The sequence below is a fragment of the Panthera onca genome, chromosome C2 (genome assembly GCF_046562875.1).
Source record: "Panthera onca isolate mPanOnc1 chromosome C2, mPanOnc1 haplotype 2, whole genome shotgun sequence".
NCBI classification, from domain to species: domain Eukaryota; kingdom Metazoa; phylum Chordata; class Mammalia; order Carnivora; family Felidae; genus Panthera; species Panthera onca.
This window is the reverse complement of record NC_138347.1, coordinates 88,836,898-88,864,005: the sequence shown is the minus strand read 5'-3', so window position 1 is coordinate 88,864,005 and position 27,108 is coordinate 88,836,898. Positions and strand designations below refer to the sequence as shown.

General features: G+C 38.0%; 1 long non-coding RNA gene and 1 pseudogene across 1 annotated transcript in view; both read left to right on the top strand.

The window, feature by feature from the left end:
• The first annotated feature begins 362 nt into the window (after nucleotides 1-362).
• LOC144617368 (uncharacterized) overlaps nucleotides 363-27,108 on the top strand; it is a 46,780-nt gene continuing 20,034 nt past the window's right edge. The window contains exons 1-3 of the long non-coding RNA XR_013557770.1: nucleotides 363-504; nucleotides 2,665-2,725; nucleotides 23,677-23,834. This is a non-coding gene — a long non-coding RNA (uncharacterized LOC144617368). The remainder of the gene's footprint in view (nucleotides 505-2,664; nucleotides 2,726-23,676; nucleotides 23,835-27,108) is intronic.
• Nucleotides 3,109-4,301, top strand: LOC132684278 (ras-GEF domain-containing family member 1A pseudogene; annotated as a pseudogene).

Here is a 27,108-nt window from a genome sequence, read left to right as displayed (position 1 = left end):
AAACACACACATAGAGCAACAAGCAAGCTTGGCTTTGCTGGAAACACAGCTTATTCACAGAGTGAAGCTTGGCTAAAATTCAATCTTATAATATTCAGAAAGTTCAAAGTTTCCAGTTTAATGCATAGAAAGTAAGAAATTTTGAAAAGCATTTGAAAAATTATCTCTCCATTCTGAAGGCTCAGATTTCACATTGTGAAAGGCAAAACTTTCGCATTGCAATTTCAGCAAAACAGAGCCTTCTGATTTGCTGGCTGCTTCAAATAACAGTTGTCCCTTTGATAGTATTGACACCTATCTCCTTTCACAATCTAGTGCTTCTCCTGCACTTTGTAACATATCCCATCTGTTTTTTAGGGCCCCTGTCATAAGGAAACCTGGGAGAGCGAAGAAAGGCCTGATTGATCACAAGGTCCTATCAAATGTCAAAGCTGGCCCTGGCTGACCTCCCATCTATTCAGAGCTGCTTTGATTTAATCTCCAAACTGGCTGCTTCTCTAGGCTGTGAGTTCTGTCTGCAACCCATGTGTCAGCATTGAGATATGACCTGCTTCACGCTCCATTCATCTCATTTGAAGGACGGAAATTAAACTGGAGGGTCGAAGAGGGGAACTGCTCAAAATACACACACATTAACTGAAGGCTTTTGTGTGGGTGCATTATGAGTTTGAACAACCATTAAAAATTATATTAAAATGAAATTGATCTTTACTCCACTGAAATGGTTTAGAACTTTCCCCCCCTCCCACTACCCTCTCATCTATTCTTTCTTATAGTAATCATGTGATCCTGATCTCATTAAGGTTCAAAGTAAAGGAGAGAGAAATTTACAAATTTTCAGTTTGTTTTAAAAGGTGTCCTTTAGAAAATTAACTTATTGCCTGTGATTTGCACAGTAAATATTTGAAAAAAAGTAGAGATCCTAAAAGCTGATAACCAGACTAACAGAAATGTAGACTGCTATGTTTAGCACTATTGATTAAAGTAAGTTTCACTTTCCAAGGTTTTTTTTTTTTAAACTCATTTAAAATTCAAACTTTGGGAATAGTCCTCTAACTATCCTGACACACTGCTGTAGTATAAATCTATGTATCCTCGGTTCCATTATTTCTTTCTCAACTTGCCTTGCTCTTTTTATTGGCCCTTTTACACTATTAAGCAAGGTTAGTAACTACTGAAAGCTTGATTTCTTACAGATTTGTTTGTTATAATCTCAAAAGTAAACTCTATTTCATCTGCTAGTGGTGTTCCAAAATTATGACTTAGGATAATAATATTCCAAATGTGTTTGGAAAGGGAGTTATATTTATTTCTACATGTATTCATTAGCTCATACATTCATGCACTTGTTATTTGAACTTTCTACTATAACGATACCCAAGTAGGGAAAATGCCTTCTATTCTTTATTTATAAAGTGTATTGCACGTTTCCTGTTATAATAGTAGTGCATATCCACTATCAATAAACAATCAACAAAGACAGGTGAGGAGAGAGAATGAGACAGAGACAGAGAGGCAGAGACAGAGAAGGACAGACAGTATACTAACACTTTTTATTTTCCTTTGTGGAATCACATTGTTCCTTTTTGGGAGAAGACTACACTTTCAGTTGTTTTGGTCACCCCCCTTTATGTATATATAATATCGTTTTGTATGGAAGTGATGATTTTATTTTGTTAATATTTTCCTGAAGACCATTTAAGTTTAAAAAAAATTTGCCACTATAAATATTATTATATAAAAATATTTTTATGCTTCCATGATTTTCTCCAAAATTCTCTAATATGAAAATAGGCTGTGCCCAATTTACTATTTTCAGTCAAAAGTGTTACCTTTTCTTTTATAGTTCTTAATTTGAATATTCACTTGGAAATAACTTTCCTTCCTAAATAATCATATGTGTTTTCTTTAGTATATATTATTTACTTGTTTTATATTTAATATGTGTAAGAGAATGAATACTATAGTGAATATTCGTGTTATTTATACATAAACCATTTCACAGGACTTATGGAAAAGATTTCAAATCTAGTTATATGGAGGAAAAGATTCTGAGCATCTGAGGCATTCAAAGAATGCCACTTAAGCATTTAGTTTGCAAGCAGGAAAGCAGAAGAACACAATATGATTGTATCTCTCTTGTACTGCTTCTCAGTAAAATCTCTCTTCCTGCATATCCTTATGTAAATATCTTATTACTCAAGGCAGAATGTATTAAAAAATACATTTTGCAATTTAATTCATTCCTTACAGTGCCAGGTGGGAAGCTGGTTCTTTGTTTTAATGTGATACTTTGCAATAGAGCTTTTTACAATGATGGAAATGTTCTATATTTGCACTGTTCAATATGGTGGCCACTGGCTACATGTGGCTACTGAACACGTGAAATGTAGTTACCGCAACTGAGAAAGTGGATAATTGTATGTAATTTAAATTGTGGCCAGTGGCTCTCTTATTGAACAATACGGCTTTGGTAGTTTTGCCATTATTTAAAGTATGACAATAGTTTGTTAAACATTGTAGATGTTTACCCAGTTATTCAAGTTCATTTCATTAAAGAATAAGTATTAGATGGTGAGGAACTAATAGTCTTGGAATAAAATAATAAGAAAAAAGATAAAGCCTACTTGTGCACTGAAAGACATTTTTCACATTTTCTTTCAGAGAAGAAGATTGAAAGTTTCAATAAAGAAAGGTGATGATAATGTCTTCCTGGAACCCTTGGGTAAGATGGATTGGCAAAGAATAAAATGATCTAGGTTCTAAAATTTGGCTTTGATACTAACCACCTATTGAGTAAGTGACTTTTGGTGTCTTAGTTACTTGATATTCATGATAAAGGGTTTGGAATAAATAATTTTCTTTGTTCTTACTGTGGATAAATTGTATGAATCTATTCTGTTTTATATTTGGAATCAAATACTACATTTTCCCTCATATCTCAGTAATGTGTTTAAGTACCCAGTGCCAGATGCCTTGTTAGTGCTCAGTAAGTATTGGTTGAATGAATGGCCATACTTAGCTGTCTACTTGAATCAATAGCTGCTTTCACCATCCATCCTTATAGCTTGCTATTTTCTACACTCAGACTGGGCAAGATTTTTAAACATGGATGGTTTCGATGCAGGAGAAATCCTTTGCTACAGAGTGGTAGAGGATCATTGGCATACCTCTTTGGCCAAGCTGAAGTCCTTCTCAGCCAAGACTGTGCAGCTGTTAAAGGAGTGGACAGAGGCCTTCTCCTGTGACTTCCAGGATGAGAAGGCCATGGTTGAACCGAAGACTATTACCCACCGGGTCACACAGTGTAATGAGGAGAATGGCACAGTGAAGAAGGCTATTTCCCAAACGACACAGAGCCTGCTGCTGTAGCCGGCTGCCCAGAGCCAGCTTCAGGAGCTGTGGGAAAAGCTTCCCTCACCAGCCATGGACAAAGGGTCTTTCCTCAAGGCTAAGCCACCAGCCACTCAGAAGGACATCCTGGGTGTGTGCTTTGACCCCCTGGTGCTGGCCCAGCAGCTGACTCATATTGAGCTGGAGAGGATCAATAGCATTCACTCTGAGGATCTGATGCAGATCGTCAGCCACATGAACTCTTGGGACAAGCACCGGTGCCAAGGGGACCTGACCAAGACATATAGCCTGGAAGCCTGTGACAGTGGTTCAACTGCCTTAGCATGCTAGTGGCCACTGAGGTGTGCCAGGTGGTGAAGAAGAAGCACTGGACTCACATGCTAGAGTTCTTTCTTGCTGTGGCCCAGAAGCACTTTAATATCGGGAATTTCAACTCTATGATGTCCATCATCTCTGGCATGAACCTCAGTCCTGTGGCGAGGCTTAAGAAAACGTGGTCCAAAGTCAAGATGGCCAAGTTTGACATCTTGGAGCACCACATGGACCCATCCAGCAACTTCTGCAACTACCGCACGGCCCTGCAGGGGGCCACACAAAGGTCCCAGATGGCCAACAACAGCAGAGAGAAGATTGTTATCCCTGTATTCAACCTTTTCGTTAAGGACATTTACTTCCTGCACAAAATCCATACCAATCACTTGCCCAATGGGAATGTTAACTTCAAGGAATTTAGGGAAATCTCCAGACAAATCCATGAGTTCATGACATGGACTCAGGTAGATTGTCCCTTCGAGAAGGACAAGAAGATTCAGAACTACCTGCTCACGGCACCCATCTGGAGCGAGGAAGCTCTCTTCATCATCTCCTTTGAAAGTGAAGGTCCTGAAAACCACATCGAGAAGGATAGCTGGAAGACTCTTAGGATGACTCTCCTTAACAGAGCCTGAAGGCATGGATGCAGCCTGCAGATGCTGGATGAAGTACACACATGCACTGAGTTTTAATCTTGATTAAAGAGGTTGAGATGAGGAGGCCTTACTGGTTGGGGTCCATTTTGTATATGACTTTTATGAAAAAAAAAGGTAATTATTTCATGTATTAAAAAAAAAAGTTTCTACTAAACCTTCGCTAAAAGGTTCTACTTCCAGAGATAGACAAGGAAGTGTGAGGTTCCAGAACTTGACTGACCTTCATAAAGGAAACTCCTCAGGATGCTCCTAAAGGCCTGAATAAAGTACACTGAGGTGATGATGGGAAGGCTAGAGAAGGGCCAGAATGCAATGAAGGCTTAACTTCCTGATACTTATCATATATAACTTCTCTGAAAAGGAGTTTCCATACCTCAGCCATACTGACTACTCTGATTACTCAAGTCCAGAATAATTAAGCTTTCCTTCTTTTATATTTTGATATATCATATATTTAACTTGTTAGATATTTAATGTTACCTTCTTTGGGACATAGTTTTTAATGTGATGATGTATTTTTAATCCAATGAGACTGTTAACTTCAGTAAGGACAAAGGCACAAATCTTATCCCTGGCACACAGTTTTCTGTATCTCACAAACCTCATTCTAGTGTAATCTATTCTTCCCCACCCGAGATCAAACATATGGGAAGAAACTGTCTAAACAGGAAAGCATTGTACGGGCATTATTAGTTGTTATTATGGTAGGAATTGATATTGTAGGTAGTTTAATATTTACTGTTTTTTCTGTTACCTACTCTCATCTGGAAACTTGGTTAACATTTTTCAGAGCTCACTATAGATACCCTGAAATCTTCCCAGAATTTCTAGGATTTCAATCCTATAAGAACGTCTAAGGAAAATTCATTATGCTCTTCCCTGAGAAGAGATAATATTAAAAATTAATGACCATTTCAGTCCTCTCGGATGTAATATAATTCAGGGTAGGGGAGGAGGTCTGTCACTATCCTTTTCAAGGGCAATTCACAACAACAATTTGAGTGATAAATCCCTGAAGCTTGATGTTCTTCCCATTGTAGAATGTGAGTATTGACAGTGTCTCCTTTTAAAAGTAGCAATATTTCATTTTAAATTAGTGCACCTGGTTGAGAAAAAAAAAGGGTCAGTGTAGTAAGAGCTATATAGATACTCATATCTTTTACTCCCATGAATTTCACAACTAAAACTATATCTTAAAGAAATAGCTCAGTAGAAATCAAAATCTAAGGGAATGAATACCTTACTTATGCCTAATCAATGATGAAAAGAATTTGGAAACCGTTTAAATTAAATTAAAGAAATTAAAGTATACTACCAAGAAAAAGCATTATAAAGATGTTAACTTTTAACATTTTAGAGCCTATATGCATAAATGTTCATGCCATAATGTCAAGTGGAAAGACGATAGAATGAATATTTTTACTTAAGTATATGAGATGTTTATATATGTATGGGCACTAACATTCCACAAATAGAGTTGTTTCTTTGGGTAGAAGGTTTCTATTATGTAAAAAACACAACTTTGGGATTAGAGCTAGGTTTGAAAAACTCTGCTCCAAACTGACAGTGGCAAATTATGAAACTTTCCAAATATTAGTTATTTTTTTCCTTATTAATGTGTGTGTGTGTGTGTGTGTGTGTGTGTGTGTGTGTGAAAACTAAATAAGAAAATCCACTTAAAGAGCACAGGACATAGTAGGAGCTCAATACCATTATTTCTCTTTACTAAATACCTGAGACTTCCTTAGGATGACAAATTTACTCAAATTGGTTTTTGTAGAAATTTCAATATTCTTGTTTTTGACCCAAATAAGAATTTTTAGAAGGCAATTAGAAATTAAGGATTAACATGGTAGCTCTTCTATAATTGGTAACCTTTATATTTCAATGGATTTCAGAAGGATATTAAATATCCTGAGTTGGAGATCAATTTTTATATGCAATTGAAAATATAAAGCTCAGAATGGTATATTAATTTGTGATAACTAGTTTTATGTGTCAACTTGACTGGCCACAGGGTGCCCAGATTAAACATAATATCTGGCTGTGTCTGTGAGGGCATATCCAGATGAGATTAGTATTTGAATCAATGGATTTAGCAAAGTGAATTGCTCTTCTCAACATAGGTGGGCATGATCCAATCCCTGGAGGGCCTGGATAGAGAAAACGCTTGAGGAAGGAGGAATTCTTCCCCTTTTCATACCTTTTTCCTGCCTTACTGTTTGCGGTGGGATATCTCATTTCATCTCATCTCATCTCCTCTCAATTCATCTTCTCTGGCCCTTAGACTAGGATTTACAACATATGCTCTCCTGGTTCTCAGGCAGTTGGACTCAGACCATCAGGTTTCTTGGATCTCCAGTTTGCAGATGGCAGATCATAGGACTTCTCAGCCTTGAAAATTACATGAGCCAATTCCTCATAATAAATCTCTCTCTCTTTTGATAGATGATAAAATTTTATAGATAGATATAATAGATATGTCTATTATTAGATAAATAGATGGGCAGATATATCCTATGACTTTTGTTTCTTTGAAGAACATAGACTAATACAATTTTGGTACCAAGAGTATGGAATCGTTTCTCTAATCTAATTAGGTTTAAAGATGCTAATGACTCTCTTTCCAGTATGGAGAGAGCACTTATAATCCACAGTGTAAACTGTTTATAGAGATATGCAAAACATCTGCATAAATCACTTATTTATAAGAAACAAGGAGCTAGGTGACATAGTATATGGAACTTCTGACATTTTTGAAAAATTAATGAATATAATGACATTGACTGATTGCTCCTAATATTATTGACAAAGTAGCAAAAGAAAAGGAGGAGTTCAGAGATTTAAATTCCCAGCTCAAGCTCTTCACAAATGACCTAAAAGCTACTATGCATTCCTGGAAAGACCCTTATCACCTGTAGCTACAGAGCTGAAACTGCTAAAAACCAAATGTAGAACCTCATCCTGTGACTTGTTAAATTACAATGCAACTTGAACTCCCATCCTCACAGGGTGTCTACTATTAAAGTGAGGGCATTGAATGGGCAAGAACGGGATCATAAGCTGGGATGAGGTTGTGTGAAGATTCTGCTGAAGCTGAGGACATTGAGTCTCTAAATTCTGGTAATTCTTCCTTACCAGTGGAGGAAGTCTCCCCATCTCCAGCAGAGTGGGCCTCCTCACCCCCTCACTCCTCACAGTGGCATTCCCACCTCTAGTGGTACTGGCCTTGTCATCCACGGTGGTGTTGGTCTTTCCACCCCTGACTGACCAGATTGACCCTACATTCCCTGGGAAAACTGTAATGGCCTCCCTTAAGGTATTTGACATGCATGACAATGCTGAATCTCCTCAGAACCCATCCAACCACCCCTCTTTGCTTCTAGACCTATCACTAGATTCAAGTACCAGCAGGTCCCAAAGATGAGGTATTCTGTGTGACCAATGAGAAGGTGTATTACATCTGGCTAACTTTTCTAATTTATATAGACGGAAATCTAGGGGACATGTGGGAATAGATACTAAAGATGTAGGACAATGGTGGAAGGAACAGAAAGTGGGATCAAGCTATATTTATTGACACAGGTTCATAAAGCAGATTATGCATTTAATGTTGTAATTCAGGGAGTTTAGAAAGGACTCTAATAGTTTCTTTGGTTGGTTGGCTGAAACATGGATCAAGAGATGACCCTGTGAGTGAGTTGGAAATACCAGACATGCTTTGTAGAGGAAGGGATCCAAAGGCTTAGGGACATTACAGTGTTAGAGAGTAGATTTACCATTTAAGAGTGACTTACCGAAATTAGGAGGGTCCAGAAGACATACATTTCAGCAGGACTGTGAGGAATAAATTTGTAAGGGGAGCCCTGGTGTCCTTGAAAATCTCTGTAATTAGTCTTCTCTGTACACCAGACCTCACAGTGGGCACTGCAGTCACTGAATTGGGAAACCTCAATGCAAGGTCATTAACTGGATCCCAGGGTAGAAAGGGCCAAGTGGTGGTACTCAACCATCACAGGCGAGGTAGGTGTGGTTACTATAATGGACACCAGAGTCAAAGCAGCAATCAGAATATTCTGACTCACGCAGACCTATGGTACTGGCTAATTGATCATGATGTCTCTAGAAATGAAATAGCTAGAAAGCCTGCTAAATTCTTACTTGATCTGTACAAGTAGAAAAGTTCTAGGTCAAGTAAATAAGTCTAACCTGAATCATAAGAACAGAAAGCCATGTCCCTTCAATCAATTCCCGGACATGAGCCAGTTTCCACACCCAGAAAAATTTGAATGAAGGGGAAGCTGGATCCCCTTGAGGTATGACTTCAGTACACTACTGAAAATGTATACTACTAATATTTCTCTCAGCCATCCCCAAAAGGAACTATGGCCTTTTACCAGGGTAACCCTCTATTGGTGGAAGGAAATAATCAGACATTTGGGGATTATTGGACAAAGGCTCTGAACTAACACTAATTCCAGGAGACTCTAAGCCATTACTGTGGCCCCACAGTCAGAGATGGAGCTTTTAGATATCAGATGATCAGTGGAATTTTAGCACAGGTCTATATTACAGTAGGCCCAATGGATCCCTGAATCTATCTTGTGATATTTCCCCAGTTCTAGAATGCATAGTTGGAACAGACATACTGAAAAGCGGGCAGAAACCCCACATTGGTTCCTTGACCTATAGAATAAAGACTATCATGGTGAAAAAGGACAAGGGGAAGCCACTAGAACTATCCTTCCCTAGCAAAATAATAAATTAAAAGCAATACCATGTTCCTGGAGGGATTGCAAAAGGTTAGTGCCACCATTAAGGATTTGAAGGATGCAGGGCTGGTGTTTCCCACCACATCTCCCTTCAACTCTCCCATTTTGCAGAAGACATGCACAAGACAGGTGGATTGTGGAGAATGACCAGTGGGTTATTGAAATTTAACCAATTGGTGGCTCTGATTGCAGCTGCTTTAGCCAGATGTAGTTTTATTGCTTAAAGAAATTAACACATTCCCTGATACCTAATAGATAGCGATTGTTCTGGCAAATGTCTTTTTCTCCATCTCTGTCCATAATGTCTGCCAAAAGCAGTTTTTTGTTTTTTTTTTTCAGTTGGTAAATCTGGCAATATGCTGTACTATCTCAGGGGTACATCAACTGTTCACTCTCCTGGTGTCATAATTTAGTTTGCAGGGATCTTGATCTATTTTCCCTTCTGAAAGATATCACCCCCCAGTCCATTACATGGATGATAGCATACTGATTGGGCCTAGTGAGCAAGAGGTAGCAAGTACTTTAACCTTGTTATAAGACATTTTTTGTCAGAGGGTATGAAATAAATCTAACTAAAATTCATGGGCCTTTAATATCAGTGAAACTTCTAAGGTCCAGTGGTGTGGGGCATGTAGAGATATTCCTTCCAAGGTGAAAGGTAAGTTTTTGCATCAGACCCTTTTACCACCCCAAAACAGGCATGTAACCTATAGTGCCTCTCTGGATTTTGGAGGGAGTTAACAGGTTGGCTCAGGTGACTGATTCTGACTACCAAAAAGAGATTGGACTGCTATTCCACAACAGTGATAAGGAAGAGTATGTCCGGGCTATATGACATCCCTTAAGGCATCTCTTAATATTGTCAGTCCCAGATTAAGACCAATGAAAAATTACCACCACCCAATCCAGGCAGGACTGCTCATGACTCAGACTGCAGGAACAAAGATTAGGGTCACCCTACCGGGTAAAGAACCATGACCAGTTGAGGTGCTTGAAGGCAAAAGGAATACAGAACGAGTAGTGGAAGACAATAGTTCTAAATAGCAGCTATGACCATATGACCCATTACAGAAATGAAGACTGTGATTTTCATGAATATTTACTCTTTATTTTTCTATGAATACACTTATGTGGTGTGTTTGTATGTTCTTTGAATCTGTGTGTGTGTGTGCGTATATATATATACACATATATATACGCACACACACATACATATATATTTTTTTTCCTTTGTTCTTTTATTTACTTATATAAAATAAGATATATTAACTTTATATCATAGCATTTAAGTATTGCTAATCTTAAATCATAGTATTTAAGTTATAGGATGTCAAGGAGAATAGAAAACATGAATCAAGGACTTTACCTTCTCTTCTGGGGCAGGAATTTGTGAGTTTTTGGTTGTGCACAGGATAGTTATATAATGTTAGGTGGAATTATGACCTTGTTATTGTCTTTATTTGAAGATTAAATATGGTTTAAGAAGATGCACATGGGTGTCAAGTTGACGAGACGTGGACTTATGATTGTTAATTTTGTGTGTAAATTTGGCCATGAGGTGCACAGAGTAAACATTATTTCTGGGTGTGTCTGTAGGAGTCTTTCAGGTGAGGTTAGCATTTGAACCAGTGGACTCAGTAGAGTGGAATATCCTCACCAGTGTGGGTGGGCATCATCCAATCTTTTGCTTCTGTTCCTCTGAAGAACCCTGACTAATCCACGCTGATCTTGACTATAAACTAGAGAAGTTTGCATTTGTTTTCCCCATACTGTTGACGTTAAATTCTGGAACACTTATATATACTTTCCATTAGCCTTCTGGGAGCTCCTTTCTGTTGATTCAAGGATGGAATGTCCCCCAACTATAAGGCAATTTCGGAATACCTAGAAACTCACTATGTAGTATATTTGAGTATTTAAAGGAAATTGGTCTTATAAATGAAAGAAGATGGGCAATGATGGAAAAAGTGACCTTTGCCGCTTTGTAGTAGAGCCCAGAGAGGACAAGGGAAGATCAAACAAGGGGATTAAAGTTCTTTGTCAAGTGAAACTATTCCTTGTACCCATGCTTAATTACAAAAGGAAATTAGGAACAAGTGCATGTGTATTACTGCATGTATTAATGTAGAGTTTAATTGGTTTGGAGTAAATTAATGGCTGCTTGCAATATTTCTGGCAATTTGTTATAAGCTGTGTAATTTTAAATTGGTTTCTTGAAAATGCTGGGTAAAACATTTTAATTCACACATTGCTTTAGGAATTGATTGGGGGATAATAAAATATAATGAAATGTTTTACCTCAGATGGATGTAAGTTCTATTTGCTCTGCAATTTTTTTTTAAATTTGAACGCAAATAATGAGTACACTGCTAGGATCTTTCGAAGAGCTGTAACTGTTTGTAAGTTACTTGTCTCTTTCTCCATTGGGCAAACTATAGCTATTTTAAAATTCTATTTTCTTGAAGCAGTAGAGAACAAGGAGAATCCTCTAGGGCTTTCCTCTTTTATCCAAGAAAAATTATATGTGAAATTGAAAAGCAAGGAGGTATAAAAATCTGGCAACTCAGCAAGGAAATTATTATAAGAGACTAGAAATTGGGACACTTGCATGTGGGCCACTAAAGAGAAGTTCCATGAATTCTTAGCTGGTTTGTGGTAGCAATAGGATTCCATATGACCAACTGTGAAATGGAGGTGATGTCAGTGGGTTTTACCTGATGTGAAAATTAAGTGCAAGTCATCTGAGAAAAATGACAGTTATTCTTCTAAGACAGTCAACCAAAAAGAAAGCAGTGGTGTTTATTAGCATACAGTTTTTTGATTTTTGAAGATTATTTTCCTGCTGTGACCATAAGTACCTGGGAAAATTTCAGGCAAAAGGAGATCTGGGCATTTGAACCCCCTTAATGAACATAGGGCCCCTCCGTGTTATGGAAATTGGGCTCCTCTTCCTTCCTTGCTAGCCAGGCATTCACTTCCTGTTGGATTTCTTCATTTCAACTAAAATTTTCAGCTTTCAGAAATACAGTTACCCACAATTTGCCCGCTCTCCTTTTGAAAACTTTTTTTGCCATTATTTTCTTTTGTGGCTGAGCAGGCAGTGATAGAACCTAGAAAAGAACTCTGGAATAGCTTATAACCTAAATATTCCAGAATTTATCCTCAAGTTACCAGTGATATTACTACTGACAAAGCAATGTCTCCCCCCACCCCCGCCCAAATGCTCTGTTTTCCCTTTCTGTTACTGTCCTACATTTTATGGATTCTTTTCTGAAATATCTAATTTCCTCATGCCAGTTCCTTTCTTTCTCTTACCTTCAACTTGAAAGCCTATTCTAAGAAAAGCTTTCCCCAATTCTGACTCTCTTCTGCTTGTCTTTCTGAAGGTTGTACTTCTATTATAGAGTTGATCATATTACATATTGTAACTTTTTACATATGAATTTGATTCTCCCATTGGGCTTGTGAGCTCCTTGAAAGCAAGAACTGTATTGTATTCTTCTTTGTAGCTCTTTGTAGCTTAATTATGTTCATGTGCACAGTAGGCACCCAACAACACATACTAACTTATTTAAACTAAGTTGTAAATGACTAATAAAGGTTATTTCTTACATTGGCAATGCATTTTAACAAGTGGGTATAGATTTCATCTTGGAGACTTGGGGAATTAGTAAGTAAGAAGACAAGGTCTCCTTTTCTTATTTTGGTTTTAATAAGAGGAGACACTTTGGCACATCTGAAGTAACATCACAAGAGCTCTTCCTTTTCTGTCTACCTCTGTAGCCATTTGTGGATTTCCAGTTTTGTTTGTTTGTTTGTTTGTTTGTTTTTTGTTTGTTTCCATTCTTATTTTCTAGCAGTTTTAGTCTTGGTTGTTAGCTGGAAATGTAGAGATCTTTTTGGAGGAGGGGCTCTTCTTCTTTCTTCATTTATTTGTATTTGTTTCTCTTTTTGGCAAAAAGCTTTCCCCAGTGTTATTTGGCTTCCTCACTGCACCCTTTTAAGGTGGGAGGAAAGATAATATAATCTTATTTAAAGAAATCGAAATTCAGAGAGTCAGGCTGCTTGAATTCATTATGACTGAAAAACTAGAATTTTTATCCTTATTCTTCATTACCCCAATTCAGTACTCTTTCATCCTAAAATAACTTTACATAGCATATATTCATCTTAGGATATTTTCTCAGTAAACTTAGAGATCAAGTACATAATATTAGACCTATGAAATGATCTGGTTTAACAACACTTTATTACACCGATTCTTCTTCACTTAAAGTCTAAGAGATGTTTTTGTCCATCAACAGACAATATCCATTTATTTAAGTTTAGATATCTTATTAACTTCATTGATTTGTTACTACAACTGATCACCTTAGGTATTCTCAGCACATCAACATAGTGATTAAAATAACAATAATCTCTAGGAATGAAGTTTAAATACATGTTGATATTAAACTTCTCCATAATCCACAGAACTATTTTGGTCTTCTTAGTACCAGTTAAATTTATACGACAAGATTAAATTGGACCATCTGTGACGCATACCTTCAGAAACATGTGTTATCAATGACCACTTTGAATTTTCAAGGTCCATCCCTAGAAGGCTGTTAATAACTCCTATGCTTTCATTATCCTCCTATCACCATGTTCAAAAATAGACGCAACTCAATATTAACAAATGAAGATCATTAAAATACTAATACATGTGATACCACCAAGTATCTTTTTTATGTGTATATAAAAAAAAGAGATAGATAAACCAAAAGATATCAGCCATAGCAAAGATTAGCATATAAACCCCATATGGGAGTTTCTTCTTTCTATTTTACTGGTATCAAGAGCTTCTAAAAACTGAACATAGCACATTTTCCTCTCCTCCAGTCAGAAGTTGTGCGTGGATTTTCAGATGTGGATGCTGAACCTTGCTTACCTCAATCAACTGTATCTATCTGAAGCCTTTCAAATCTGGCCAACCCATTGGTAACAAAACTTCTTAGTGTTGATTCCCCATAAGTGGCTTCACCCTGATTATTCCTTTTTACTTTCCAGTAATAATTTTACTTGGCATTTGATGTCAGTCCTACTCAGCCTACTTTGTTTAGGAGTGCAATTCTCTGGTAATTTCAGAGTCCCATCTCTTTCCTGGGCATTTGACTTTGGTCTCTTTGGCCCATCCTTTGGCATTTCTCCTCGACTTTGTTTAGAGATCTCTTGATTGCAATAATGAAAGCCTAATAGAGACTAGCATGAAATAGAATAGCATGTCCAAACCTGAAGAATAATTAGTATAGGGATGTATATTGCCACTGACATTTTTTTTGACATTTTGTCTTTGCTTCTCTTTTCACATCCACATCTTTCTTTTCTCATATCACAGCCTTCATTTCTCAGTTTTCTAGTTGTGATGAGAAGTGGTTTCTGTATTCATTTCTCAGGAATTCATCACTTCTTTTCAAGCAAGAAGCTAAAATGAGCAAGAATCCGAAAGACACATGCCAAATACTCAGAATGATTTACCCAGCTTGGGTCAGATGCCCACCCTTGGACCAATCACATGTAATCAGGGGGCAGGGTAATATTATACCATCAGAGAAAGCCTGTAGTAACTATGTGGATATAGATGGGTTTAGCAGGTTGAGGGAAGGGAGTAATTAGCAGTTGCAAAAAAAAAAAAAAAAAAAAAAAAAAGACAATTTCAGGGGAAATTCTGTTCTCAATAGAACCCTTTTCTCTCAACTGCTACATCATTTTTCCAAGAATAACATGACTTTACAGTCTATGCCAAAAGTAACCAAAAATCAAGTGGTTTGATACTCTTTTGCTTTAGATCTCTGCTCAGTGAGCTTTTAATATCTGTCTGGCCTTTTGAAAATGAAATATTATTTATTGTGTCTTCAGCTCTTATAATTAGCTCAAGAACACAGCTACCTTGGCCACAGCATTTCTTTCTTTCAGACAGAAAAACAAAAGTCTGTTTCCTGGCTGTCTCCCTCTCCCTCTGCTTTACCGTCGCCTCTTAACTAAGGGAAAATTCTAAAGAAAGCCAGTGGTCATTACTGGTGTCAACCTTGCCACTATCTTCTCACTCCATGTCACTCATTTCCCCCCTCCTAATGAAGGCTTCATTATCCTACAGGGAATATACCATGTGAAGTCTACACTTTACAATTTGGCATTTTGCTAAAGATCACACTTTCACTGGGCCTTGGGGCTGCCAGGGGTTCTTTCCTTGGATCTTGTGTTCTTCTGTAGACCTTGTCTTTTCCCTTTCTGGAAACTATTGTCTGATGCTAAAATTTTAGTCACACTGTTTTTGTCCTCTCAGATTATTGGGTGAGACAGAAATAGCAACACACTCACAGAATACTAATTTAGAGATTGTTGATGGACTCTAGTTAAAATAATTCAACTTGAATTATGACTGAACTCATGAAAACACTAACATTTCAAACACTCATGGAACATTGCACAGTTGGCTGTAGTAATTAATAAGCATAGAATTAATTATTAGAATCTGCAAGCTATAAATTCTTCATCAAATAAAGACAGAATTAAGGCATATGTTAACTTTCTGATGTGTTTTGGTACAGTGGTTCCCAGCTCTGGATGCATATAAGAACTAACTGGGACACTATTTAAAAACACATATTCTTAATCTCTACCTAAAATTTACTAAAATGAGAATCTTTTGGGGAGAAATTTTAATGCGTCTTGGGTCTTGATGGTCAGCTAAACTGGAAATCACTGATTTCTAATGCAGCTATACTCCTTCCTTTAAGTGAATTCCAGGAAGTCATGTTACTCAGAGATGTGACATTGGCAGAGCAGAAGTCAACTTTACTGGTAAGTCCAGAGAGTTATCTTGTATGTCCCCATAATCCTAGCCCCAGGTAGTTCTACCCTCTGCATCCTTTGTTTCCACTTGACATCTTTTCAGATAATCTTCCTGTATCAGAGCTTATCCCATCAAGTTTAAGAAGAGAGACAATGGCTCCACAGAAGACATCCAGATGGCCAATGGACACATGAAAAAATGTTCAACATCACTCATCATCAGGGAAATACAAATCAAAACCACAATGAGATAACACCTCACACCTGTCAGAATGGACAACATTAACAACTCAGCCAACAACTGATGTTGGCGAGGATGCGGAGAAAGAGTATCTCTTTTGCATTGCTGGTGGGAATGCAGACTTGTGTAGTCATTCTGGAAAGCAGTATGGAGGTTCCTCAAAAAATTAAAAATAGAACTACCCTACGACCTAGTAATTGCACTACTAGGCATTTATCCATGGGATACAGGTGTGCTGTTTTGAAGGGACACATGCACCCCCATGTTTATAGCAGCACTATCAACAATAGCCAAAGTATGGAAAGAGCCCAAATGTCCACCGATGGATGAATGGAAAAAGAAGATGTGGTATATATATATGCAATGGAGTATTACTTGGCAATCAAAAAGAATGAAATCTTGCCATTTGCAACTACATGGATGGAACTGGAGGGTATTATGCTAAGTGAAATTAGTCAGTCAGAGAAAGACAAAAATCAAATGATTTCACTCATATAAGGACTTTAAGAGACAAAAAGATGAACATAAGGGAAGGGAAACAAAAATAATATAAAAACAAGGAGGTGGACAAAACAAAAGAGACTCTTAAATATGGAGAACAAACAGAGGGTTATTGGAGGGGTTGCAGGACAGGGGATGGTCTAAATGGGTAAGGGGCATTAAGGAATCTACTCCTGAAATCATTGTTGCACTACATGCTAACTTAGATGTAAATTAAAAAAAAATAAATTAAAAAAAAAAAGAGAGAGAGAGATAATGGTTCTTCTCCACACCCAAAGTCTTGGGTGATTTGAGAGGGGAGAGCCATATTCCATTTGGCTGCGGAATATTCAGGAGATGGAAGTGAGAGAAGCACCACGTGACAGAAACTGCCTATGTTCTAGCCTCTTGGGCTTTTTTTCTGTCTTCAACCAGGACCACTTGCATTCGTGCCTATAGCTTCAGCCCCACCCTACTCATTAAGACCAATTTGATCTTGGATGTGAAAAAAATTGAGCTTTAACCCAACCTTGAGGGCATCTCTTCCAGCCTAGCCTTGATGTTGTGATCTGCCTCTGATAACCAGTTTTCAGCCTCCCTCTACATGTTAGAGTCTCTATCTTGGCAACCTGCCTGATACTTCAGTCTTTCCAGGTCACGTTTTTCATAGAGTGGTATGAGAAATCCTTCACTGGGATCTTGTGAGGTACCTCTCAAAAATGCAGGGGGATGGGCTAAATGGGTGATGGGTATTAATGATGGCACTTGTGATAAGCACTGGTGTTTTATATAAGTGATGAATCCCTAAATTCTATTCCTGAAACTAATATTGTATTATACTGTATGTTAACTAACTAGAATTTAAATAAAACTTGAAGCAAACAGACAAAAAATGCAGTTTAGGAGCCATTATGTCAGAATTTCTAGGACTGGAGTCCAACATGTGCATTGAAAACTAAGTGGGTAGTCAGGACTTTATCTGGAGAGTCTTACTTATTCTTTAATACAGAAATCCTGGAATTCCATACATGTCTCTGTAGCTTATGTTTCTAGTTATTTTCACTATCACTCTGACTTTTGGGTGAAAGTGTAGTATAACACAATATTTGTGTGTTTCTCTTTTAGCAGAAACATCCATAAGATATCACCCCAAAATATGGCTGGGAGTGCATTGTCCATACACAGTATTTGGTTGCAGGACATTTTGATGTGCTGATCAAAAAATATGTTTTGTATTGCATTTTTGGAGAAAGTAATTGTGTTTCCAACCATACCTATCCAGAAATATTACAAAATGCAACTCACTCTATGAAGGGCAATTAATTTTTATTGTAATTATTTATAATCGTCATTAAGAGCAATTAATATGATATATTACTTCTAGTAATTTAAATGACTATAATAATAGTAGTAACATCTGGAATTTTCAAGGTACCTTTTATTTAAAAGGCCCAAATATTATGAAAAAGAATGAGTTAGTTTTGTAAAACATTTCCTAGGTGTTCTTCTAGTTACTTATTTACAAGAAATATATATTCACCTACATGCTACCTATGTGGTGAAGAAATTGTTCTCTCAAAGCCAAATATAAATTAGGATAAGGGCTTTATTTTATATCAGATCAAATAGCTGTAACATATCTTGACAAGCACTACTAAGAACTAATGAAATTATATTATTACAAAAACAATCAGATCTGACTCCAGCAAACCCCACTTACAGCAATATTTAACTTATGTAGCAAAGCTAACATTTCTGCAAAATATCCTTGCACCAAGGCTGACGTGAGTTAGAATTGGTAAATCACAATAGGAATTCAGCTATAAGGCACAAATTAGAGGTGATTTATTTAGAGGCTTTAAATCTGAAAAGGAGTTTTAAAGTTGACTCTATGTAAAGGATGTTCCTGTTTTTATGAATGCTAATTACCAAAAATTATAACATAATTCATCTGCATTGTCACTGAACTGCCTAGGGGTAACTCATAAGTTTTCTCCCTTAAATGAGTGTGTTAGTGTAGCATGCAACAATCCCAAAAGTGAATGAGGCCAGTTTTTTTCAAATAATGGTTTGGATTATAAAGAGAGATGGTGAGATTCTTCCAAATATGTTTGATGAATTTTTTAATAATGATAGTAATAATCATAATCATAATCATAATATTTCAAGTATCCCACAAAATAATTTCTTTGTAGCTGTGTTGCATTATATCCACTTATATATATACATATTATGTATATATAATATATATGACTAGGTATAATAGTAGATAGGCAGTTTTTTTTTTGATAGAGTGGAAACGGTTCTCTAGAAGAATTGGGAGAATCATATATAATTTTTGTAATCTTTTAAAAGCACCATTGTTTTGTCCTTGAGATATGTTTTTTAATACTTAGGATCTTCTGCAATAGGATTTTCTTCAATCGTATAAGTCAGAGACCCCCACTTGCAATGACTATATTACTCAGGAAGATCTGTATTATGATATTCAATGCTTTATTTAAAGAGGAAGGATCTGAAAAAGAATAGTTCCAGAAAACCTGATGTATGTTTAAAGACCAGCAGGTGCACTGTACAAATGTATCAAGTCTGAAAGAACATGATCATTGCCTCTGAAATGTCAAATGAGCAGTCCCTGATGGTGGCATTGGTGGAGACCTCCCCATTTGTTTATCTATTTGTTCCTCAAGTATTTATTGGCATTGACCATGTGCAAGGTACTGTGCTGGGTGTAAGGGCTACAAAGGCAAGCAAGCAGTTTTCCCTTCAAGGAGTCCATAGACTAGAGAGAGAGAGAGAGACATATTAATTGATACTTCAGCACCAGATGGGACATGTGATACAGGATTGTGACTGAGTACAGACCTGAGAGCCACATCACCAGTGTTTGAATCTTCCTCTGTCATTAATTAATTGTATGAGGTCAGGGAAGTTATTTAGTCTCTTTCCTCAGTTTCACCCTCTGTAAAATGGGGATTTCCTCCCAATGGTTTTTTGTGAAAATTAAATGAATTAATATATAGGACATATTCATGTAGTTAAACCATATTATTAGGTTGAACCATACAAAATTGCTGTTTTGTGGTCAAATACTGTTGAATAAACAACATACATCAAGTTCTAAGTGTGAAACATTAATAAATTGGAGTTCATCAAATGTAAACACTTCGACTCATCAAAATATAGTATTTGAGTGTGAAAGGTAACACACAGATGGAGAAAGAGTGTCGACAGTGGTGAGGCACCACTGATGGCCTTGAAAGAGATTCAAAAGTTTTATGCAGTCTACCAAAAACAGGCAGGGATACTATTCCATGTAATGTCACCTCCATCAACCCAAGGCAAACAGGTCAGTTTTGGAAAGAGTCCCAAGTCAGTAATCCAGCGACAGCTTCTGCATTAGAGATGTAGAGTCCTTTGGTTTGTGCTCAGTCTCTCTTTCCATGCCCAGTGTGTTGATGGTCAGGTTGTAGTGATCAGGGTGGTATAGGCTTGGCCAACAGCTTGATCCTAGGCAATCTCATCAGAGAGCAGACTTTTACAGGGGTCACCTACCTGAGGGACCTACACATTTTGACTAGCAGCCATTATTTGTCTCCATAGTCCTCAGTTCCAAAGAGGGGTATCTTTAACCTGCTAGCCTTATTGTCCAGGTGGCAGATGAAATAAGTAATTGGCAATAAAACAAGAGTCAGTAAAAATATAACAAGGTTCATCAAGGAGAATAGTGTTTAGAGTTCTGAAAATGGCTTGGGTTCTGCCCACCACTTCCAATTTTCTTCTGCATAGCTGATGCTGACCTTGAATAGTCGGAGTAGGCCAGCGGGCACCATCATGTTTTAGCTTAGCTGAACTACAGTGAACTAGGCCCACGTTTTTAGAAAAAAAAAATTCTTCCCCTGGAGATAGCTACCACCTTTCCATGTAAAGCCAAGATGTCACAGGTATCATTTCCATTTGGCCAGGAAGATTTATGGGCCCTTCCCACTTTGTTATTGAGTCTGAGTTCACCTACCCTAAAATGTGAATTTCATGTAGGAGTCATAAGGCCTTTATTTGTGGGATGTTCAGATGTCAGGTGTCCAGAAAAACCCAGAAACAAATTAATAGCTGCTTTTCAAAAGGAGTAACTGGTGGCCATGTCGGGGATAGCCCCAGGGGAACCTCCAGATAGAGGCTGCCTCCCTTTGCCTGTGAATCCAACAGGTAAAATCATTCTCTTATACCTCAGAATATGACCTTATTTGTAGATAGTGCTGTTACAGGGGTAATCAAGTTCAAGATAGGCTTTAATCCAATACGACTGGTGTCCTTAAAAAAGGTGAAATTTGGACACAGAGGCACACATATAGGGAAAATGATAAGAGACATGGAGAGAATACAGCCATCTACAAGCCAAGGAGAAAAGCCTGGAATAGATTCTTGCCCCATAGTCCCCAGAGAAACAGCCCTGCTAATACTTTGCTTTTGGACTTCTTCCAGCCCCCACAACCATGAGAGAATAAATTTCTGTTGCTTATGCCACCCAGATTGTGGTATTTTGTTACAATAGTCCTCACAGATGAATAGATCCTGGAAATTTGACTTTCTTCAGAAAATCTCTCCAAGAGGGCCAAACTTCCCATATCGTAGCTGCTATCCATTGCAAAACAACTCTGGAGGTCTTTCACTTTTATTGCAAATGAATCTAAGGTTGCCATAATAGACTGTAGGAAGGAATTGAGCCTTAAGATATTTTCCATTAATCAGCATTACACACCCCAGTCCTCTTGTCACCCAAGGGAAGTCACTGAATTTTTTTACAGGTCAGCTGCTATCTGTCTCAGACGGTCACAAATTCCCCTCCTTTCATGCTCAGTATGGGCATATGTCTCTAGCTATTATTGGAAAGGGGTAGAATCTTCTTACAGTGGTGTGTGTCACACGTAAGTACCAGATTAACAGAGAAACGTGCCTCCTGGAGGAGGGGTAACAACATCTGGGAGAGCTGTCATTGAACTTACTTCCTGGTACTGCTTCTGTACCCATTTCCCCATTTCTGTTTCATTCACAGGCGATAAAGTGGAGGGCCATTCACTGCCCACTGGAGTGTACATTTTTTTAATGTCTTTTGCCAATTTCCATGGGCTTTTCTCATGTCCTATGAATAGACCCTCACGGCCTTCATCCTTCCATTTCAGAAAGCTGGATCTTTGTCAGTATCCCACTCTTGGGCCTTCCTCCTACTTCAGGCTCCTGTTTTACAGGATTGTTTGGTGGCCTTCTCATCACTTCCTGCAACTGTCTCCTGTCACTGTTCCATATTTTAATCATCTGGCATTCATTTAATTTTGATTTGATTGATATTCACAAGCATACATTTTGCCTTGAACATGACTTCGATGGGATGTTGGACATACAAGCACAGTATCCTTGTAGATAATTTGGCTTATGATTATTATTTGTAACTCCCTATGTATCATGGCATTACTTGGTCTCTTGATTATAGTTATGATGATTATCTCTTTCTAATTAAAATCTTTGGTTTAATATGTTAATCTCATCATGAATGATTCCTTTTAAAGTAAATGTATAACAAATAATCACTTTGATACTATTAGTCACTTCTATATATTATTGTTCTTCTTAAGTTTTCTTCCACAACAGATGCTGTGACATGATTTGTGGGTAATTTCCTTAATATTTCTTCTCCTTGTCCTATGAAGACCTATGACTATAAGCAATATTTTATAGTGTGTGTATGTGTGTATATGTTTTAAGCGCATAGTTATCGTTTGGTCTAGAAATGTGTGTTATAGCAAGGAGCAGAATTTATTTGTCAGTGAGTGACTTTGGATAGATGATCAAGTTTACTAAAAGATTCTATGGGCTATTTATTGATAGCTTTGAACACATCTCTTAGATTCTAAGTGTAATACTATAATTTTATATTAATTACTTTTTAAATTTTGATGTAATTATAGATTCATATACAATTGTGTACCCTTCGCCCAGTTTTCCCCAGTGGTAACCTTTCTCATTGATAAAGTACAATATCACAGCTAGGATCTTGATACTGCTACAGTCAAGATACAGAACAATATCATCACCACAGGAATCTTTTATGTTGCCTTTTCTGTCCATACCCACCTCTTTCCTGCCCTGCTTCCACACCCTGATCCCTGGGAAGCACTCATCTGTCTTTTTCATAATTTTATCACTTCAAGAATGTTATATCAATGGAATTATAAAGTATGTAACTTTTGGGATTGGCTTTTTTCACTCAGCATAAATTCTCTGGAAATCCATCCAAGTTGTTGTATTTATTGATAGTTCATTCCTTTTTATTCTGAGAAATATTTCATGGTATGGGTCTAGTACAGTTCGTTTAACCATTTACTCTTTGAAGGATATCTGAGTGTATTTCCAGTTTGGGGTTATCATGTATAGATTTGCATTAAAACCTACCTGGGCTTTTGTTTCATTCAAGTATGATGAGGCCAACAGATCAGGAGACATTGCCATTGAAAAACTCCTTGTTACTCATAGTTCCCGTGAGGACAGGAGCACACCATGCCTGTAGGGTCACATAAGAGAACACTAAGGTCAGCTGCAGGCAGGGAGAAAGAGCTGGGAAACTACAGAAAGGCCTTTACTGTAGTTTTCATGGGAAGGAATAAGCAAGGTAATTTAAGCAATGAACCCGGTTAAGACTGGCTCATTTGAATAATTTTAGTGGGCTCCAGGCTGCAGAGTCAGCTTGATGCCTGGCCCCACCAGAGAATAGAGTCTCAGAAGTGTTAAGAGCAGCACTTACGGCAGGTCAGAGATTTGGGCTTTGGATTGGTTTGTTTGCACAATAAAAGGCAGGCTTCTGGGAAAGTGCTCTGCTACCTCTAGGAATCTACAAACTTAACCACCCATGGGAGGGTCAGTCCTTCCCCAGGCAGCAAAGCTCCAGATGTCAGAACATCAGATACAGAAACTAGAAAGTATAGTTAACACAGCAGTCCCCCCTTATGCGTGGTTTTGCTTTTCCTGGTTTCAGTTACCTAAGGTCAAGCACGGTCTGGAAGCAGATGATCCTCCTTCTAAAGTACAGCCATAAGGTCAATGGTAGCCTAACGCTTATCATAGTGCCTGTGTCATTCACCTCATTTCATCCTGCCATGTAGGCATCTAATCATCTCCCAGCATCACAAGAAGGTGAGTACAATGCAATAAGATATTTTGAGAAACCACATTCACGTAACTTTTGTCGTAGCATGCTGTTATAGTCATTCTATTTTATTATTAGTTATTGTTGTTAATCTAACTATACCTAATTTATAGATTACACTTTATCATAGGCATGTAGTATAGGAAAAGCATCCTACATATATAGTTTTTTATACTATTTTTGATACTATGATCTTGGAACATAACCCTTGTGGATGAGGGGGACTACTATATGAAGTTTTGGTGTAAATTTAAGTTTTCATTTCTTGGGCTTAAATACCCAGGACTATAAATGTTGGATCATATGGTAGTTGCCTGTTCAGGTTTATAAGAAACTGCCCAACTATTTTCCAGAGAGGGTGAACAATCTTACATTGCCACCAGAAATGTAGGAGTGATTCAATTTCTCCAAACCTATAGACTTTGGGAACGATATTGTTATTTGGGTTATTGACATTTCAGGCTTTATTTAACGTGTTTTTTATTGGGTGAATGTAATCTGCAGTACACTGAGCTGGGAACAATGAAAGATCCAAAGGTGAACAGGAAGCTGACTTTGCTCCAGGAGCCTTTATCCCCCAGTGGAAGTAAAGCTGTAAACAATAAACAAGAAAGAATAAAAATAGGTGGCACCTGGAGGTTCAACCAACATACAGTGTAGGTGTGGTGGAAGGGGCCATTAAATCTGAGGGTGTCAGTGGGAGGCCTGATGTAGGTGGCAATTTCTGAGCAACTATTGAAGAGTAAGTGTAATTGGAAAGGTAAAAAGAAAAAAAAATGTAAGAAGGCCACCCAGCATTGAAAATATTTGTGTGCCGGTAGTACTAGGAGTGCTCTGACTCGGGCATGGTGGGAGGGATCCAGCAGTTCAAGAGAGAAACAGCCTTGAAGGAAGATCAGGAGTAAACCCAAATGACATGAGCTGGACCTCATTTGGTACCTAATGAGAAGTTGCTGAAGTTGGAGAGGATGGATACTACCTGGTCTGCATTTTAAGATATTGATGATGTCATATTGAAAACTTATGAGATGGAGAGATGTGAGAAGCTACCATGGTAGTTGAGGTGAGAGACGCTGAGAGCAAGAGCTCATTGTGTCTTTGTGGTACTTTCTTTCATTGTTTTCAAGTCTGCAAATAATGCATGTTCCTTACAAGAGTCAGACAATAATGGAATGAACAAAAGTCACCCAGAGTGTCCTTACTTGGAAATGACCATAGTAAACATTTTGTAATATTTGTTTAAGATTTGGTTGCAATCTGTATCTGCATGTATGTATGCATGTATATGTCGTTCTGAGCAGATATTGGTCATGCTATGTGTAATGTTTATTTTCCCATCTACAGTATATTATGTCATCCTTTTAGATTTATAAATGTATTTACTCAGGATCACTTGACATTCTTTCTATTGTATGGGGATATCACAACTTAATCAACCTCTCCCTACTAAAGGATATTTAGGTGTTTTTGTTTTGTTTTGTTTTTCTATTTCTAGTAGTGTTCTTTTATTTTTTTTATTATTATTTTTTTAATGTTTATTTATTTTTGAGACAGAGAGAGACAGAGCATGAATGGGGGAGGGTCAGAGAGAGGGAGACACAGAATCCGAAATAGGCTCCAGGCTCCAAGCTGTCAGCACAGAGCCCGACGCGGGGCTCGAACTCACAGACTGCGAGATCATGACCTGAGCCAAAGTCGGCCGCTTAACCGACTGAGCCACCCAGGTGCCCCTAGCAGTGTTCTTTTAATTCAAACACTTTACAGATTTGGAATCAAATATAAAATTCAGTATCTGTGGTTTTCCTCTCTTGTTTGTGCCCATGGAAGAAGGAGTGGGGCCTCCAGATAAAACATGCTGAGATGCTCAACACCACTTTGTACTGGCATCACACGTCAAGTAGCCTTGCCGCATCTCTCAAACTCTGAAAATAGCATGGCTTAGATTGAATTAGAGGCCAAGAAAGCCGGTGCTTTTCTGGTTGCTACAAGGTCTACTCAAGGTCTTTTGACCTAGATTGAATTTCCAAAGCTGAAATGTGCATTAAGTTATCCAGGGATCTTTTTACAAATGAAGGTGCTAAGGACCAACTACAAAAGATTGTGATTTACTAGTTCTGAAGTAGAGTCAGGAGACTATATATTTTTTTATTCTTCCCCAGGTATTCTGATAAACAGCCAAGGTAAAAACCATGGTTCTGGGCCTCTCTTTCCCCTCTGGCACGGCTCCCTCCACTGGCTATGAGTTTACTAAAGTGGTGCTAGAATATTTCATGCTGGGGGCATGGCTGAGTGATGGTGGTGTGAGCTGCTCCTTTATTGGGAGGTTTGGTGTCTTCAGCTGGAAGGGAGCCAGACTCCTGCTGACCACCAGCAGGTTGAGGGCAGAGATACTTTTGAGATGGCAAGTTTTTATAAAAACCTTTAAATCTGGGACTGGGTTTTAAATAATATCCTACCAGGTGTTGAACTGCTGTTTTCCCAAATTATTTACTGATCCGTCTAATTGGGTGGTGAAGGCAACAACATCCCTATCAGGAGACGGTAAAAATGGATATCTGGGTGGACAGGACTATCCCTTCTCTGAGCCCATGTTTTACATGGGTGGGGTTAGTACTGTGATTCTGAAGGAAGACAAGATAAAAGCATCTCAGAGTAGGGGCAAAAAGGCACAGATGAGAAGGCTCAGGTTGCTGAGGGCAGACTTTGCCTACTGGATTCTTCTCCTGGGAAGGCTGTTCCAAGGACATTGACCCAAGTATCACATAAGAAGGTCTGTAGATGTGTGGTCTCTACACCATCAACAGAAACTGTGCCATCACTGGACACTGCACAGAGTTCCAGGGTATGTGCCTTCCCCCCCATGCCTGCCTCCTTTAGTCATCCCTGCCAGCTCAGAGTAGAGATGCGTATTCCTTACTCCTAACCTTGCCCATGTTTCTGTTAGGATGAAGGTATTCTATAGATATCTCTGTAATCAATCTTTGCCCTATACCTCAAGTTCTGCCTACTTTCTTGGGTCTGTATGAAAATCTAACCCACATTTGCTCCTTGATAATGGCTTCTCTTGGCTAAAGAAGCATCTCCTTCTCTACGGCCCAGAACCAGCCCCAGTCTTTTCCCATTTCCATCACAAGGGCTGACATTTTCTTCTATGTGCAAAGAGAGGGATAGAGCTTTCACTTCCAACTACATACTTCTCCATAAACCTCAAGCAAATTGCTCAGCACAGGTTAATTTTCCCAGTCTCTAAAGAAAAATCTT